Raw genomic sequence first — 18,779 nt, forward strand, 5'->3', positions numbered from 1 at the left:
CTATAAAATCTCATTTTAGAGAGATTCTTCATTCACAAGCCGCATTTGCTGAGTTGGGAGCCAAGCCACATTTCTCCTTCTTCACTGGTTCCAAGAAGCATGAAGAGAACAAAACTGAGAGGGAGGAAACAAAGGTTAACCCTTTCATGCATGCAAGTGTGAGTCAGTAACTGTATATTAAAAACACACACTGTACATTTATATGTTAGTGAATGCAGAACAGTAGGTTCTAATGCCTTTATAATGCATATTTTATCAAGAGCTATAGCCTGCAGTTCTGCTGTGAAAGAGCACATAAATGTCATCTGTATAGGCTATTTTTAGGGTAGGAAAATGTGTGGATGGAGAGATTTGGCCAGATTGTCAGCAGCTGCATTCAGTTATGAAAGGATACAGATCTCTTCTAAGGAATGATTTTATCATTTAATTATTTATGTGTGGGCAGTTAAGAAGTGACCCTGATTTATGCTGAACTCCTATGAAAAGATGTTAAAATGAGTATTATTTTTAGAGGTTTTAGATTGAACTCATCATTTTCGTAGATTGCCTGTGTTCCCTAGCAGCATCTGAAGCTCCCCCTCCTGCCATCCCTCTTCTATAGATTCCTCCCTTCCCAAATTTGTTTTGCTCTTTAACAAAAAAAGGGCATTGGGATGCTGTTATATGCATTGCCACATAACTATGTAGTTCTCCATAAAGGAGAAGTGGGTTTTTATTAAATTACCTTTATGGCGTTCTGGCATCTCTGGATATTTGGACTTTTCCTGGCAGACAAAAGAAGCACTGGCTCAAATGAAAAATGTTTCCTATCACGTGAACCATTAAATGACTACAGACTGCAAAACCAACTTTGGAGCTATGGCTGAAGTTGGAAAATTATTAACACAAAAACTAAATATTTTAGATAAGTACAAATGATACGTAAATTATTGGACAACATCCTGATATGCTTTAGCATTTACTTTCCTAATACAGAAATGCATGTGCTATACACCCACACCAGTCTATGAATCAAATGGAAAAATAAACTACCTGACCTTTGGCTGAACATGTACATTTGATGTATGAACTAAACAGCAGGACACTTTTTTGCACACTTTCCAGATTTTTCTCTTCACTTTCCCACATCCAGATATAATTTGTAAATCTTTTACAGCCTTTTATCTTATAGCTACATTCCGCTCCAAGACCTTTGTCCGGGTCTTTTGTTGAATCCTGTTTTCCCAGCTGGTTTGCAATAACAGCTTTATTCTATAAGAATCCTCAGTGATTCCCAAAATCCCCACCGCGCTGCATAATATAAGACGCATGTTTGAACTTTGTAACTAAAAAAGAACTTGGATCCCAGAAATTCAAAATGTATGTTTAGAAAATTCAGAAGTTGCATGCAACATTTATTTTGATCCTTTATCCCAGGCATAGGCAAACTCGGCCCTCCAGATGTGTTGGGACTACAACTCCCATGATCCCTAGCTAGCAGGACCAGTTGTCAGGGATGATGGGAATTGTAGTCCCAAAACATCTGGAGGGCTGAGTTTGCCTATGCCTGCTTTATCCCTACTAGGTTGTATGCTAGTCATATGAAAGAGGATACAAATGACAGCCCACATAACATAGTGGATCAGAGCTCGTCTCCATTGTGACTATGATGCACACAGTGGAAAGCCACCAGAAAGCACTGTCTCATTTTAACCTTTTCCCCATAGATTGCTTTAAGAACAAAATGTACACTCTCCTGAGCACAGGCTCTTAGTTTGCATGTGAATTTCACACTAAAAAAAAGCTAGGGTGTGGTATTGTTGCATGACACCCCAATCTCCCAGCAGTGCAAAACTCCAGGGTTTGTGTTTCCTTTTCAAAATGAGGCACAGTCAAGAGTGTGGTGTCTTCAGGATTTATGGTTTACCGTATTTTTCACTCTATTAGACGCACCGGACCATAAGATGCACCTAGTTTTTAGGGGAGGAAAACAAGAAATAAGAAAGCACTGCAAAGCATCCTGAGCTAAGAGGGAGCGCTCCTCCATCTTTGCTCAGGAGGCTTTGCGGGGCTATCCATGAAGCCAGGAGAGCAAGAGGGATCGGTGCACACCGATCCCTCTTGCCCTTCTGGCTTCAGCAAAAGCAAGCCTCCTGGCTTTCCCCCCACCTCCCGCAAGAGCTGCACGCTCTTTAAAGGGAGCGCAGCCCCTGGGGGCTTTTCTGGGAGGTGGGAGAAGGGACAGAGCGCGTTGCTCTCCTGCAAAAGCCAGGGATAGCCACGCGAAGCCTCCACAGGGGAGCGGGATGAAGGCTCCCCCGCTGCCCTGTGGAGGCTTCGCGCAGCTAAGGCAGAAGCTAGAACAGCTAGAGGGAGTGCTGCGCAGCGCTCCGTCTAGCTGTTCTGGCTTCTGCCTTAGCCATGCGCAGCCTCCCTAGCCTGGGAGATGCTGCACGTGGCCAAGCAAGAAACCAGGACAGCCAGCGGGATTGCTGCACTGCGATCCCGATGGCTGTGCTGGCTTCTTGTTTAGCCGCGTGTAGCCTCCCCTGCCCGGGAGAGGCTGCGCACGACTAAGGCTCCCCCAAGAGCTGCGCTCCCTTTAAAGAGCCACGTGGAGTGTGTGTGCGGCTCTTGGGGGCTTTTCCTCGAGGAGGGAGAAGGGAAAAGCCCCAGAGAGCCGCACACACGCTCCACGCGGCTCTTTAAAGGGAGCGCTGAGCAGAGCCTCCCGCCTGCATTTGCTCCATAAGATGCACACACATTTCCCCTTACTTTTTAGGAGGGGAAAAGTGCGTCTTATCGAGCGAAAAATATGGTAGTTACCGGTACGCATATATACAACCTGAGCATATGATGGAGGGGTTCACAGAATCAACTCTGCCCTTCAACTCCTGCTTTGTCCAACTCGTGATCTAAGAGAGAGAAGAGGAGGAGCCCCACCCATTTTGCCATCTGGCACAAAGCTCCCTTTCCTTGGTTCTCTTAATGGCCCGTTCGCCAGTCAATCACCTCTGCCTGATTTATATTTTGACACTTGCTAAGATTATAGGGATTAGAAGCCTGGCACCCACAAATCCATAACAGTATTACCCTGTCTACCCTGTGGAGACTAAAGAAAAGGAGCAACAGTTTAGTAACAGCACATATACTTAACTCCATCCCAAGTTTTCTTGGGACACCAGCACTTTTCTAGGGAAATCCCTCTGAAGCATCCTGACATAACCACAGAGGGGAAACTATTTAATTTTGCCAAAGTGATTACTATTTGGGATTTAGGGCACTCCAAATCAGTTGCTTGAGGTAGTTCCCTAACTCTACCTAATAGAGAGGCAATCTCCTCTGTTTCTTCCTTGCCAAGTGTTTTTCTTTAATACACACACACTTGCAAATATGCTTGTTGGAATTCATGTTTTTGTATGTATGTGTAATGTAAGTTGCAAGTTGCATGAAGCATCCTTTGTATGTGTAAAGTATGTGTAAAGCATGTGTATTGTATGTGTAAAGTAAGGTGCAAGTTTCATGAAGCATCCTTTTGTTTGATCATTTCTTAATAATATTGTTAGAAATACCACATGTAACTGAACTACAGTTGCAAACACACAGAGAGAGATTGGGATAGATTAAGTACACGTGGAACAGGATCCTGCTCCTTTTCAAGCTACTAGCAAAACTCCCATTGCTTTTTATGGGTCATAGTTTCAGCCCTGGATGACCAGAAGCGAAGGACAAGAAACAAGGTAGTTTTAAACTGCCATGGAGCTGACATTGCATTGCTCCAAAATACCACACAATAATAATAATAATAATAATAATAATAATAATAATAATAAAAGCTATGCACATTTTACCTGGGAGCAAAACTCCACTGAACACAATATAACTTCCTTTTGAGTAAACTGGCATAGGATTGCTCTGCTGAAGCCAGTTTTTTAAAAATCCCATACTGTATTTTGTCCATCAGTTAGCAGCTACAACGGTACTTGAAAATGGAAATTACTGGTGTTAAGCAAGCAACCAAAGAAAAACCTGTCACAATCTTTCAGCACCACCGTTTGCTTCGTGGACAATTTGCTGAGAGATTCTTAGCTCCTTGAATGGATGAATGTGGTAAATAATTCAATCTGAGTACATAAAGTGTGGTTTGTTTACATGTCCTGATGGAGGGAGTTTATTTATGGGGCTTATTTATGGGGGGGGGAATAGTTTGAGGAGGAGATTATTGGATCCTTCTGAAGCAGTTCAGTGAGTCACCTAGTGAACTATTGCCCTCTGTGTATGGCTAGTCTCTTCGGCCACCCATCTAACCCGCTACTTATTTTTTCCTCTTTTGCCTCTTCGGTGTCTGCCCCAATGTGCTAGAATCGCAGGAGAAATCGCATCTCGCAACCGGGGCAAGTTGTGAGGAACGAAGTCTTAAAAGTCTGACACAAAATCTGACCAAATAAGTGGGGCCATTTCCCTCAGGATCCTGTTCGGAGGGCGGAGAGACGTGCTTTAGGCTGTGTGCCTCGTCTGTGAGAAACTCCTCGCTATATTATTTCCCCCTCTGGAACGCCTCATCGAGAAAATATGCTGGCTATGTCCCCTTGGCTTGTCATGATCTTCCTTTTTCTCTCTCATTTTCTCCACCTCTCTCTCTCACACACACACACCTCCTCCTCAATTCCAGGCAGAAGCTAGCAATGCACGGGAACGCAGAAGGGAGCCAAGGTTCTGCATTTCGGCGGGGAAACGCCGGCGGCGGCTGCTGCGGGGAGCCGTAAAGTCATTTGGTAGTTGTGGAGTGGAAGGAGAGCCCTTCGCCTTCCTGTGCGTTGCTTTTTTAAAAAAAAGAAGGGAGCGTAGAAAGAAAGAAAGAGAGAAGGAGGAGAGAGAGATTGTGTGAGAGAAGGGGAGTGTCTCTGTGGGGGGAGTATCTGGGCGCGCGCGAGGAAAGTTGGCTGGACGTGGAGACGCAGCTTGGAGCGGGGAAAAGACGCCGCTTCCCTGCCAAGCGAGTTCTGTGAGGGGAGCCAGAGGCGAGGAAGGGAGAGGAAGAAGAAGGCGCCCGCTCGACCTCGGCAGCTGCAGCCTTTCCCTTTTAGAAGAAGCCTGCCCGGGCCGGACCTCGACGCCTCAGGCGACAACCGACCATTGGCTGCGTCTGTGAGGTAAGGCACCCGGCGCGTCTCTCGCGCGCCTCTCCGGGGCGCAATGGCGCCCCGACTTGGGGAATGCCTTCGGCTCCCCACACACACGGGGGAGCAGCAGGGTGGGGACTTGCCGTCTTCTCGTGAATGCTTGGAAGGATCCAGAACCCCCCACAAAATAAAGTGCCCCCTCCCCAGCATTTCCAGGGCGCGCATATTTAGGAAGGCGATTTTGTGACACTGTGTGGGGGAACCAAATGTGGTTCTGGTGCTGTGGGGTCAGTTAGGGAACTCGGTTTCTCTTTTTCTCTCCTCCACCCCCCCCCCCCAAATCAAATGCAGTGTTGCTCTTCAGCCCGGAGAAACGAAAATAGAATTGCAGCTTTAGGGAAGTGTACGTTGAAAGGAGCCCGCCCGTGCCATTGTCCAATCTATAAACAGCCTCGGGGATCTGATCCTGGCACTCCTTCCACAAGCGCTCCCCTTGGATTCCAGCACAGGGGGGCCTCAGAAGCCCAGGATCGGGTCCTTGGTTATGAGCTAGCTAGACGGGAGCTGCCGACCCATGTTTTGTTTTTGAGGCTCGTCTTACAGTACATAGTACAGTACTGATGCAATCCAAGGCTCTCTGCAAGGGGAAATGTTATGGATGAGTCACATATAAACCACATTCCCCAGGCGCCCTCCCTCATTCCTTGTCTCCCATACCCCTGCTAAAAGTCTCTAAAGGATATTGGTATTAAAGTTGGATGGCTTTGTGGAAATATTAATTCTGAATGACTGGAGCGGCGCCGTGAAACTCAGAAGCGACAGTAGTACTGGCTGCCCCTGGAAAAAAATGAAACAAAATGTGCTGAGACAGCAGCACAGCTTGTTCCTTCGAGAAAGGATGCATGGCATTTTCTGGAGGAACTGCCCCCAAATGTGGCTGTAGAAATGTGCTGAGATTTAACGGGCAGATGCAAAGGTGAGTGATCTGTAGCGGCTGTTTGCACGGCGGTTCTGTCATTTTATTTTATTTTTTAGCTGCTGTTTCAGTCAGCGCTTCGCTGTTCACATTCAGCATCTTCCCTTGCAGAGCACAAAAAATCGCCGTTGCTATTTTCAGATCGTTTTGTGTCTACTGACAGCTGGCAGCAACAGGATTAGTTTTGTTCCATATCATCGCAATGGTTTTCTTTTCCTGCACAATTGTAAATGCTGGTTCTTTCCTTGGTGAGGTAGAGAAGGAAAGAGATTTTGGTTGCCAGTGTGCAGCTACCCACATTTAGAGATAGCAAATAGGCAACAACCCATTCCTTGCATTCCTGCTCATGCAAAAACCTTTGTAACACTTGCAATCCGAAGTTCTATCCAGCCATTAGAATATGTGAATGAATATATGTGAGCGATTATATATGAGTGCTGATAAAATGCAGGGTATTATTATCTGTTCTTAAAAGAAGAAAAAAGCCTGAAATTCTGCATCAAGAAAAGCTGAATTCTGCAACTTGCATAAAATTAAGGAAATTAAGGAAAACTGAATGGTTGTCTAGAGAGATGTTGCTGTAAGTCTTTCGGAATACACCTTTGTGGGAGGAGACAGACCCACAAAGAGAAAATACAAGCCTTTACAGCTTGATGCCTGCCCTTGTGGTCCATGACAAAAGAGAAAAAAAGAATTCAGTGAGCCTGTGAGGCTCATCCACAACTAACCACCCCAGCAGAGTAGTTAGAAAGTCTGCTGGGAAAGATGCAAAAAGGTAGGGGAGCTGTAGGAGAAACTGACTATCTCCACTGGCTTCTCCCTTGAGAAACCAGATCCCTCAACAAACTAGTGCATCTTGCCTGACCTTTCAAAGGAGCTGGCCTTTCCTTCTTGACTGGCCTCTGTTGGAGCCGTGGCCCTGCCCAAGCAAACTCAGCACAACCTCTTTCCAAGTCAGCCATCCTCAGGTGTTGAGGAAATCATTCAGTGACGGTGCCTGAATACTGGGGTTGGAAAATGTAAGGCAGACAAAGGGCAAAACCCTCCCTGTGAGAGAAAAGAGGGAGAAGAAATTCTTGCCTGCATCCCTACCCATGACGCTTTCCTACCTTGGCCTAAGGAAACACGAAGTCACTTTGTCTCAGCCCTCTCAGATGGTCACCGAAGCCTTTCCCCCATGACCACTGGGAATCTCAACTCAGAATTTCTAACTTTTGCAATTTCATCAAGATTTGCCCACCTACTTTCAAGACCAGTGCTATTTTTCTAGAAAAAGAGGTTCTGGAAGTCATCATGAATGCCTCCCTCATTCTCTTAGAACATGGGTAGGCAAACTAAGGCCCAGGGGCCGGATCCTGCTCAATCGCTTTCTAAACCCGGCCGTGGATGGTCCAGGAATCAGCATGTTTTTACATGAGTAGAATGTGTCCTTTTATTTAAAATGCATCTCTGGGTTATTTGTGGGGTTTAGGAATTCGTTCACCCCCCCCAAAAAAATAGTCTGACCCCCTACAAGGTCTGAGGTACAGTGGACCGGCCCCTTGCTGAAAAAGTCTGCTGACCCCTGTGGCTTAGAAGGCAATGGCGCCCACCTGAGAGGTCCCAGAACACAGTTTTGCTGAGTCCCGGCTGAAAACAAAGCTCTCTTCAAGACTATGTGTGAAACTTTAAAAATAATTAAACCTGATCCGCCCCCGCCCCCCGCCCAGCATACTTCAATGGTCTTTCATGTTCTCCCTTTCTCTTAATACCAGAACTCTGAGTGATCCAGAGAAACCAATTGGCAGAAGATTCAAGGCAGACAAAAGAAAGTACTTCTTCACAGAGAACCTATTGAATTAGCTAGCACAAGTTGAGGTTGTGGCCAGTAGCTTAGATGGCTTGAACTGGAAAGTGGGCAAATTTATTATTCTATAAATAGTTACTAGATAGGATGACTTAAATGCAGTTGACAGATTTCAGAGGTGGTTTGATTCTGAGTACCAGTTGCTAGGAGCAACATCAAGAGAACATGAGAAGAGTCTTCTTGCCGCTGTAGAAAACATGATGCTGGAGTAGAAGGACCCTTGGTGTGATCTGATGAAGCTCTTCTCATGTTCCTACACATTTGTTGAGAATAGTAGAATAAACAGCCTTGAGAATAGGTACAAAATGCAGATAATAAGAGGAGGTGTCAGGATGACCTCCCAAAGAAATGATATTAAAATTCCTTTTTAAGGCATGGGGCCCATCTAGCAAACATGTTTCACTCCGGTGTAAAAGAATGGGATGCAACCTGTGTTAAGGTATACAGGTTGGCAACACTTGGTGAAATCTCAAAAGCCAGAGAAGTTCTGAGCTGGACTTCCAGAGATCAGGCAACAAGGCTTTAGTGGGCACCTGAGGCGGTTGGGAATTCTCTAGCCCAGGGCTTGTTTAAAGCTACTTTTGTCTGGGGTGCCAAATGATCAGTATTATTATTACTACTGCTGCAAGTCACTCGGTTAAGTAGCTTAGTTACAGAAAGCTTTCATAAGCACAATGTCTGCATCAATTGCGGGTTTAAAATGTAGCTTGCTAACTGGGGTGTAATTGCAGCTGTTCCTGTAAGAGAGAGTTTGGTACTGATGGAAACGGAACGGTAAGGAGTCTGTGTGTATTCAGGCAGGCTGTTTAGCAGCACAAACATATGCCTGTTTACTCAGAATGGAATCGGGTACATTGTGTTCAGTGGAGGTTACACTCAGATATGTGTGCAACATTGTTATTCAAAAGTGCAAGTTAGCAATAAATGTAATTTTTCTATAAGATGGTTACCTCTATTTATTTTTTTAAATTCACACAGTTGGAAACCCACAAAAAAGTATAGGGGTGAAAGGAGATTTGCTCCTTTGCTGTGTCACCCTGCTCAGCTTGGAGCCTGGGCTTAGCTCAATTTTTTAACCAAGACCCACTTCCCAGCCCAGCAAGGAGTCTGGATTCCTTGTTCCTTCACCTTCCTGGTCCTCTGCTTCCTTGCTGCTCAGCTTGGAGCTGGGGCTTGGCTCCAGGGCTGTGCTCTCCCATCCAGCAATGGAGATGAGCTATTGTGCCCCTTCTCCTGTGCCCAGACCCAACATGACTTTTTAAAGGCCTTGTGTAATCCAGCGGAAAGCATGATATGTGAGCCCCCCAACTCAGCTAGCATAGATTCCCCTTCTGTGTGTATGTTGCCTTCAGGTGCTGGGATCTCAACAGACTGGAAGTAAGTAAGCATGACCGCACATTTATCATAATACAGGTAAAACCAGCAGTTTCCAAACCATCATTCTGCAATACTATTTTGTCATAAGCAACCATAGTCAAATTTGGTCCAGGTTATAAGTTTACAGCATCTGTCATCATCAACAAAACCTCCTCAAAGTGAGTGGAAATAGACAACCATGTACTGTGTACCATCTTAAGCTCCTTTCTTTCCCTGACTTGGGATACTGTAGTTTGTACTAGACTTTTTACCCTTCACCCCCTGCAAGCGGCTGGTGCTGCATCTTGGATTAATGACTTTTCAAACATGTAAGATGATTTTTTGTTCAATTTTGTAAGAGAGTAAAGCTGTTCAGGTTTGGCATGGGCTAGCTACTCTCCAAAAAAGTGGTCTTGAGTATATTGTATACTTGGACCATCTTCCAGCTCTAATTAGGCCAATATGTATTTGTTGAGTATGTGTTGGTCTTGAGCAGATTTCTGTTGTCTACCCTCCATTGACTTCTCTGCATTGGGAAGGAACCCTGTATATTGTGGACTCTCCTTCCTTGGAGGTTTTTAAGCAGAGATTGGATGGCCATCTGTCATGGTTGCTTTAGTTGAAATTCCTGCATTGCAGGGCATTGGACTGGGTGACCCTCTACAATTTTAGACCTCATAAGAAGTACAACAGATTTTAAAGTGTTTCAAGTTGAAGAGCAAACTTTCAGCTGTCAACAGTTATTATTAGCTAGGACGTTCAGGCCATTCATCTTAATATTTAGCATGCTCCCGGATGCTCTAAATTGTCAAATGCTTGATGGGAACCCTCCATTAGCTTTCTCTGTTGTCGTATGACTTTTCATAGCATTATATAGGATGCGTGTGGCACTGTGGTCTAAACCACTGAGCCATTTGGGCTTGCCGATCAGAAGATCAGCAGTTCGAATCAGCATAACGGAGTGAGCTCCCATTGCTCTGTCCCAGCTCCAGCCAACCTAGCAGTTCAAAAGCACACCAGTGCAAGTAGATAAATAGGTACCACTGCGGCGGGAAGGTAAAAACGTTTCTGTGCGCTCTGGTTTCCGTCATGGTATTCTCTTGCACCAGAAGCGGTTAAGTCATGCTGGCCACATGACCCAGAAAACTGTCTGTGGACAAACGCCCGCTCCCTCGGCCTGAAAGCGAGACAAGCGCTGCAACCCCATAGTCACCTTTGACTGGACTTAACTATCCAGGGGTCCTTTACCTTTATAGCATTAAGATTTACCCACTGCTAGAAGTGAGATGTTGACATGAATCAACCACTGAGCTGATGTAGCGCAGTCATTTCCCTCTCTTTCACTGCAAGATCTCAATTCAGTCAGTCATGCAATCCTAAAGACGCTTACACGGGAGTAAGTCCTGCTCAACACAGTGGGACTTTCTTCCAATTGCACTATTAGTTCCACTGAAAATAATGAGATTTGGACAACAGAGAGTATTGCATTATCTTGAAGACTTACACAGATTTATTGGGACATGAGCTTTTATGGCTAGAGCCCATTCTGTCAGATGCATGAATTGTTATCCTCTGTTGGCAGGCGCTTACATGGATATGGAGAAAAACAGATGTAATCAGTGGGGCCAAAAATGGGATGTAAGTTAATAACTAACTTTCCTTGGGTTTCAAGGGAGACTTAGCTGTGAGCTTCTTCATGCCTGGCACTTTTTCTATGCGAAAATAATCTACATGTTGGAAAAGGGCATTGGTGAAGACCCACAAAGTACCCAGGAATTTCCAAGTTTTCGGAAATTTTAGGTTCAGCTGCAGGTCCCATTTACTCTTCCATGGGGTTTTTCATATTCTACAGGAACACACTCCTCATAACCAGCAGATGCAGGCCTCAGAAGAGCACATAGATTGGCATTAAGTCTAGGATCCATTCCACTACCTCAGTAAGATCACCCAGCAAGTACAATGAGGCTTCGTAGTAATATATCAGGTCTTGTCCATTGCCTGAAATTTTAGGAGTACATGACACATTGTACAGTGGTGGTTTTCATTTCACAAGTCATATAAAAATATATCTATGCAGTGTACAAAATATTGGTTGAAACCAAAACAGCATAATATAAAATCAAAGCAAAATACCTTATTGAATCAGGATTACAACATTGGTAATTGGACAAGAAGATAATAAAAATACATACTTTTCATAAGACGTCTTGCTAAAGTAACCAGCTCCATTGTTGGTGCCTAAAACTCTCTGTGGATGGGTAGCGCATATCATAAACCTGGCATCGCCACACAAAACACACCATTTCTTGTTAAGGAGAGTCTGACATTACAAGGGAACATTTACGTATTTATTTCAGAAGACTCCTTACCTACCCTTCACCATAAGGTCCCAGGGTAGATTTGACGAAAATAATATGCAGTTATAAAACATAAGAAACCATTACACAATGACTGAAACAAGTAAAAGAGTTCTAAATGGAACAGAACAGTATAGATTCAGCAGAAGAGATGTCCCACAAAACAAATAACTCAAATGCCGGGATAAGCATATGCTGAAAGACATGCAAAACAGGCATATAAAAGCCTATTGCAATCTTTTTTTATACAGTCAACAACTAAATATTCTTGCTTACCCTTCTTGTAGACGTGTCAATGCAGTCTGTCTGTGTGTGTGTGTGTGTGTGTGTGTGTGTGTAAAAGAGGGAGTGCACAGCATTGTAACTAAGGAGGAATCTTCACTCAGACTACATTTTGGAACCTCTATACAGTATCCACACAAAAGACAGGAAGAACAGCTAACTTCAAATAGGCAAAATGAGGCTGATGGGTTTTTTGAGTGTATGTGTTATTTCTAGCAAAGCTTCCCTTTTCAACAAAATCCCCTCTTCCCCTCATGAAACTGAAATTCCCCTCAATTTATGGATGCTGGCTCTGTTGCAAAGGAGGCAGACAGATAATAGCCCAAATGCTAACCGTTGAAAGTGCAAGGTAGCCCATGAATGGTGATACGGGACCTATCCTATTATATGGGATATAATATATGCACATTACAGACAGGCAAATTGCTGAGACGCTATCCTGAAACACAAGTGCCAACTAGAAGGGAGTGTCCTCTCAAAGGAATGTGTTGGCCTCTTAACCACTCACTTGCTGTTCTGCATGAAATGACATCCTGAGTTAAATTACAGTACTTAACAACTTGGCGGTATTGTACGTTTTCCTGCACTGTTAGGAAGAATTCTACTTCTGCATTGCATGTTACCAGCTGTCAGAATTACCGCAATTATGATTTGCCCAAAAGATGCTTTACTTATTTAAAATGATTCAATATCAGATATAAAACTTTGGGTAAGACGTAACAGTTCATCAGTTGAGTCTTCCAAGGGGTGTGTTATATAGGCATATATGGCATTTCATTACGATTTTAGCTGTACAGAGCACTGTACAATTGTGCATCGTTCTAAGGAAGGCAGTCTCTTCACATTTTGCAGATGGGAATCTAAGGCCAAACATAGTGCTGTGAATGGAATTCACATGGGTCTGTAGTTGATTTGGGGTTTGAGCCGACATCTGCTAGGTTATATTACATCGTTTTCGTTGCAAATTGCTACTTTCTTGGAAGAGCATGTTTGTTGTTTGCATCGTTACCACAGAACAAACCATTTGTGTTGGGACTCAGCAACTCCTTCGACCCATTGTGCCATTTTTGCAGTGGCTTCCTCTAAACTGGGTCTTAGTATCCAAAACACTACTCTGTGTAATGCATTCACTTTCATTTGCTGAGACACAAATGAAATGTGTAAAATAGGAAACGCCCGCTGTCCCTTGAAATGCACTGCAATGTGCTCTGGGGCTACGCCCAAGCCTGGACTGGAGGCCCCAAGCAAAATGCTGCAGTTAGACCATTGCAAGGGCAAGACTTCTAATGCCACCGTGGGACACGGGTGGTGTTGTGGATTAAACCATAGAGCCTAGGACTTGCCGATCAGAAGGTCGGCAGTTTGAATCCCCGCGACGGGATGAGCTCCTGTTGCTCGGTCCCTGCTCCTGCCCACCTAGCAGTTCGAAAGCATGTCCAAGTGCAAGTAGATAAATAGGTACCACTCCGGCGGGAAGGTAAACGGCGTTTCCGTGTGCTGCTCTGATTCGCCAGAAGTGGCTTAGTCATGCTGGCCACATGGCCCGGAAGCTGTACGCTGGCTCCCTCGGCCAGTAAAGCGAGATGAGCACCGCAACCCCAGAGTCGGTCACAACTGGACCTAATGGTCAGGGGTCCCTTTACCTTCACCTTAACTGATGCCTAAAAGGTTGCACTCGCTGTCCATATGTAGGGTTGCCGTACAGTGCCTAGGCAGCAGTCGCTGAAATGTCCAGGAACCCATGTCATTAGTGTCATTTCTGACAATTTCCCTTTAGAGTAGCTCAAAAACACTTCAATTTTGGGGTAAAAGTCAAAAAAGCTCAACAACCTTTCTGTCCAGATTTTCACTTTTTGAAATATGGCAACCCTACCACATGTTACCAGAAACTTCTTAGGTTAAACAGTGTATAAATGGCTACAACCATTTCTTGGTTTTCTCTGTTTTTGTGCAGTGCCACCGATAATCTGGCTAGTCCCCAGTCTTCCATTTGGACTAATAAGGATAATCAAAGGGCAACATTGGTCTTTGTGTGGCTGGAGGATATTGGGGGTGATCTGAAGAAGCCTTTATCTAGAAATAAAGCTGTTTGTACATTCCATCCTGTTCTTTCTGTTTAGAATTTCGTTTGATTAGCAATTCGTTTTTCAGTTTAAAAGAGTAGTGTAAAATTCATAGTCTGACATCAAAGGTTGCTTTCAGTATTCACTTCAAGGTACAGTTTAATTCTCTTTGAAAAAAAAAAAAGCCTTTGGGGACATTTCTCAAGAAAGTGATGGCAGAACAGCAGAAATAGTCAGTTTGTAGCTTTGACAGCCTTTTTCAAACAACGAAGAATAGGCAGCAGCGCAGACTTACCTTAATTTGAAAACATAATAGAATGGAGTCTAAATTGAGGAATGCCAAAGGAATGTTGAGAGAGAGAGAGCTGCAGTTGCAATCACATTTGTAAAGGAAATGTGAGGTATTCCAGCTGTCATCAACAGCGCTGGCCCAAGACATTTTGCCACCTGAGGCACACCACAAAACGACTCCTCCCCTCACCAGGGATCGAGGGTTGAGGGAAGATCTGCATTGGGAACAAGGGCGGGTGTGTGGAATAAAATCCTACACTAGGAACAAGGGGGTGAGTAAAGATCTACAACTGCAACGAGGGAGGGGGAAATCAAATCAACCTTACCTGATGGTTGAAGAAGGAATCAAAGGTGGTCATGGGCAGGGGTGTCTTACCCATGTTACCGGAAAAATCCGAGGGCTCCCTTGGACAAAAACAAAGACACCAACCAGGATAACTTGGAGCAAAACAGCAGCCTGTAGGCTTGGCCTTTATTGAACTGTTGCAACAGGGTGTTCCCCTCACTTGCAGGAGAGAGGAAAGACAAAGAAAAATGGTGTGCAAGGCCTTATAAAAACTTTTGAAATTCCCATCCTGTAGGTCAAGCCCACCCCCAGAAACATCATGCATACATCACAGAAAGGAGGGGTTGAGGGAGGGGTGGTGGTGGTAACCTGAGTGTTCTGTCACCTGGCTGGTTCCCTTCTCCCCCTCCCCATGAGTCATTTTCAGAAGACAAAAGGTAGTCGCAGTTTCCTGCCCCCTGAGGGGGAATCCAATCACTGTTCTTTTGTTATAGTCCGTGTTGAATCCACTCGTGTATGCAGTCCGTTGTGTTGTTGCTGGTCTTCTGTCTGAGACCATCAGGGTTGGCATAGCAACTGGGCAGGGCTCCTGTGGATGTGCTGGTATGCTCAAGGGATTATGGTGGCCTGTATCAAACCTTCCCCATTTTGTAGTACTTCCTTCATGGAGTAAAATAAAAGTGGAACAGTGCAAATCCGATGTATGGTTGATTTTCTATGAATTTATAACAGAAGCGTAGTGTATGTAGTGTGTGAGTGTGAGTGTGTGTGAAGTTTGTAGAAACTGAATGATTGGGGGGGGTTTCCTGCTACACCCATAGAGGCTAGTGGTGTGGGGTGCCAGGGCACCAAGTTCTGGAGGGCACCAGGGAAGAGGCGGAAGCTGGACGCGGCGCCTCCCAGCATCCGCTCACCGCCCTCGCCTGCTGTAGCGCGCCGAAGCAGCACCACACCCGGAGCCTCCATCTGCCATGGCCACCGCGGCACGAAGTGGCCAGCTGAGCCGGAAGGCGTTGTGTCCAGCCTCTGCCTCTTCCCCGCCGGAGGAACTGCCCTCCGGCCACTGCCCGCCTCCTCCAACCCCACCAGCAGCGCTGTCCTCCCTAAAAAACTCTGGAAAACAGGGGGGCCACCCGAGGGAGCTTTGCACCATGGCGCCGGATATGCTTAAGATGGCCCTGGTCATGGGGGAGAAAGGCACTCACTCTGAATCGGCTGGGTGGGTGCAGAGCCCAGGAGACCCCAGAGGGCAGCCCCTGCCATTCCTCCCTAGGGGTGTGAGCAGACCATCAGCTCCTCCTATTCTCCAAGAGGCTGCTGTAGAGGCAGAATGTGGTGCTATTGCCAAAGAGGTGGCAGATCCAGTCTCCAAGGAGCATTCTGCAGCCATTTTTGCTTTTGCTGCAACAGCGGCAGACAGTGCATTCGTTGGAGGCCAGATCTACTGCCCTTGTGGATCCTGCCACCCGAGGCAGTCAGCACACCTTGCTTCATGGTGGGGCCGGCCCTGGTCATTAATCACACTCAGTATAAAATGGCTGATTGTTCTGACTTGCTAGAGACTGATGAGATATAAATTTTGAAGCTTGCGGTTCAATGCCCATAATGACTATAACATGGTTGTTGGGGTTTTTTTTTTGCAATTTCCTCCCAAGTTGTTTATTGTTTGGCAAAGTTGCCAAAATGTTTTATTTACTCTCCAGACAAATACAGTGCTGTGTGTATTCTATCATCAACAACAACAACAATGTTTTCTAAGTCGTGAGATGACTTTCCGTCCTTCGGATCATTCTTTCTAACGTTCACTTATAGTAATAGCATTTTGACAGATACAGGTGGTAGCTGCTAAGAGTAAACAGATCACAACTGGCCATTGCAGTTTTTAAAATACATGAGCCATACTTGTACTAAGTTGCTTTTGCCAAGGACTGAAACTGGCTTGATCCTAAAAAATTATGACTCTCCTATGGATACCCATAAGGAGTGGGGCACACAGTACGTTTAATTAATCTTGTTACCCGTTACGGTAATTCTTTCAGGTCTTTCAAGCTTTCCTGCGTTCCTTGTTCAAACGATCATTTGCACATTTTTCAAACAAACAGAAATGCAAACCTAATAAACTATTTCTGTTTATGTCCAGAAATATTATGCAATACAAACAAAATTAAATATAAAGAAAATTAAACCTCTTTTAGAATCTTTTTCTTCTTCTTAATGCGGTATTGCAACATTTCAAGCATAACTCCTAGCTAACATTTTATTTCATTTTGTGCCATAACAGATCATTTTCTGGACTCTGTAGGAACACATAAGTCCTTTTTGAATGATCATTCAAAATACGCTTCAACCGCAGTTTAAGGTATTGCCACATCTGCCCTACAATCAACATCCTCAATTGCTCTTGCAGCAGTTGTGTGTAAGGAGCCTCTCTGCTGTTTGCTGCCTTAAAAAAATAATTAAATAAAAATCGCACTACCTCATCCCTAAACATTAGGAAGAACTTCCTGACAGTAAGAGCTGTTCGACAGTGGAATTTGCTGCCAAGGAGTGTGGTGGAGTCTCCTTCTTTGGAGGTCTTTAAGCAGAGGCTTGACAACCATATGTCAGGAGTGCTCTGATGGTGTTTCCTGCTTGGCAGGGGGTTGGACTCGATGGCCCTTGTGGTCTCTTCCAACTCTATGATTCTATGATTCTATGATCCCATTCCCACACAGAAATTGTGGCAGAACAGCCACAAAGTGTATTGGAAATGTCAAATCCATGTATCTTTTTTTAAGCAGGAAAAATGGCACCACATGTTTGAACAACTAATGAAAGCCAGTAGGAATCTTATGTCCTTGTTCACAAGATAGGTTACAAAATTTGGCAGTTTTGTGATTTTTATTGATTCAGTATTTTGTTTTTAATTCTGATATTTTTGTAAGCTGCCCTGGGATGATTTGGGGGAAGGGCTACTAGTATTAGCAGTAATATTTCCATGTACCAACCACAGCACCATGTGTCACACTATGGTTATAAAGGCAATGAGTATCTTGTGGGAGGTATTGCATTTTCCCAGGTATACAGTGAACTATGCCTTGAAGGGAGGCATGCAGACTGTGTGCAAATAGACACTTGGTGTACAAAAAATAAATATCCTGATTGTGTAGGAAAGTCTGGAAAGGTTTGCTGTGGCTGGAGTGCAAGGGATCTAGGATTTGTTGCACCTGGGAGAAAGACCTTGAATCTCACTAGACATATCCTAAACTTCTTTTCTTTTTTTCTTTTCTTTTCTTTTCTTTTCTTTTCTTTTCTTTTCTTTTCTTTTCTTTTCTTTTCTTTTCTTTTCAATAAACATATTTAATTCCAGGCAGACAGACATTGTCAACTTGCAAGCAATTATATATGTGCCATCTGAGCACAGAGCATGTAACCCAGCTGAAATATATTACCTACCAGCTCGTGAAAAGATTTGAACTGTGAAGCTGTTACTGAGCCTGGTCTTTTATTGTTAAGCTTGGGAAAGTACCTAGGGCTAAAGAAAGAGAATAGTTTTTTCCCAGTATTGAGGGTGGTATGAAAGAGGCATTGTTGTTTGGACTGTATGCACTTGTTCTACTATCTACTAGCTAACAGAGTTTTGTGGTGCTTCAAAAATTTACAAAACCTGTTTAACCAGAGAGGATAATGACACCAAAGAAATATGGGTACTCTGCGAAAGTGACAATAACTTACATTGTGCCATATCCAATTTTCTGTGTTTGCACATAACAATAAGCCAAGAAATTTGGGATTGTTCCTACTTAGCTTCTTTATCTGTGTGAGCAAGTAAACAAACAAACCAGGAGGAGGGATAGCTGAACCTAGGATCATGGTTTGTTTCTCTCTGACAAAGACTCTCTGGCAACCAGAGTTTGGTCTTGACATACGAATCCTGGCTTGTTAGTGGGGAGCAAACCACAACCCTGGGTTCAGTAATGCTAGCCTGTGTCTTTGCAGGTTTGCTTTTACCCACCTGTGTGAATGACCGCTCCCCGCATAAAACGGGGGGCGCCCTTTGCGTGGACATGCGCAGCCCCTGGATCTGGAGCGGCTCCATCAACACAGGCTTGGCTTCGCCTTCCCCCAGGTGGGATACCTGGAGGTCTCTGCCTACCTCAGTCACTTGTCCAATCCCGCTTGGGGGAAGCTTTGCCAAGGAGACCAGGCCAGGTAGGGGAGGGACTACCTGCCCACACAAT

The 18,779-nt window shown here is 44.6% G+C and overlaps 1 protein-coding gene across 1 annotated transcript in view; it reads left to right on the forward strand.

Annotated features, from left to right (window-relative positions):
- Positions 1-4,636: 4,636 nt before the first annotated feature.
- The window catches only part of SPATS2L (spermatogenesis associated serine rich 2 like), a 63,579-nt gene continuing 49,436 nt past the window's right edge, over positions 4,637-18,779 (forward strand). Inside the window, exon 1 of the mRNA XM_081017305.1 lies at positions 4,637-5,132. The gene's annotated coding sequence lies outside the window, so the exon portion shown is untranslated. The remainder of the gene's footprint in view (positions 5,133-18,779) is intronic.

This window comes from Podarcis pityusensis (genome assembly GCF_964106645.2).
Source record: "Podarcis pityusensis genome assembly, chromosome: 1".
Classification (NCBI taxonomy): domain Eukaryota; kingdom Metazoa; phylum Chordata; class Lepidosauria; order Squamata; family Lacertidae; genus Podarcis; species Podarcis pityusensis.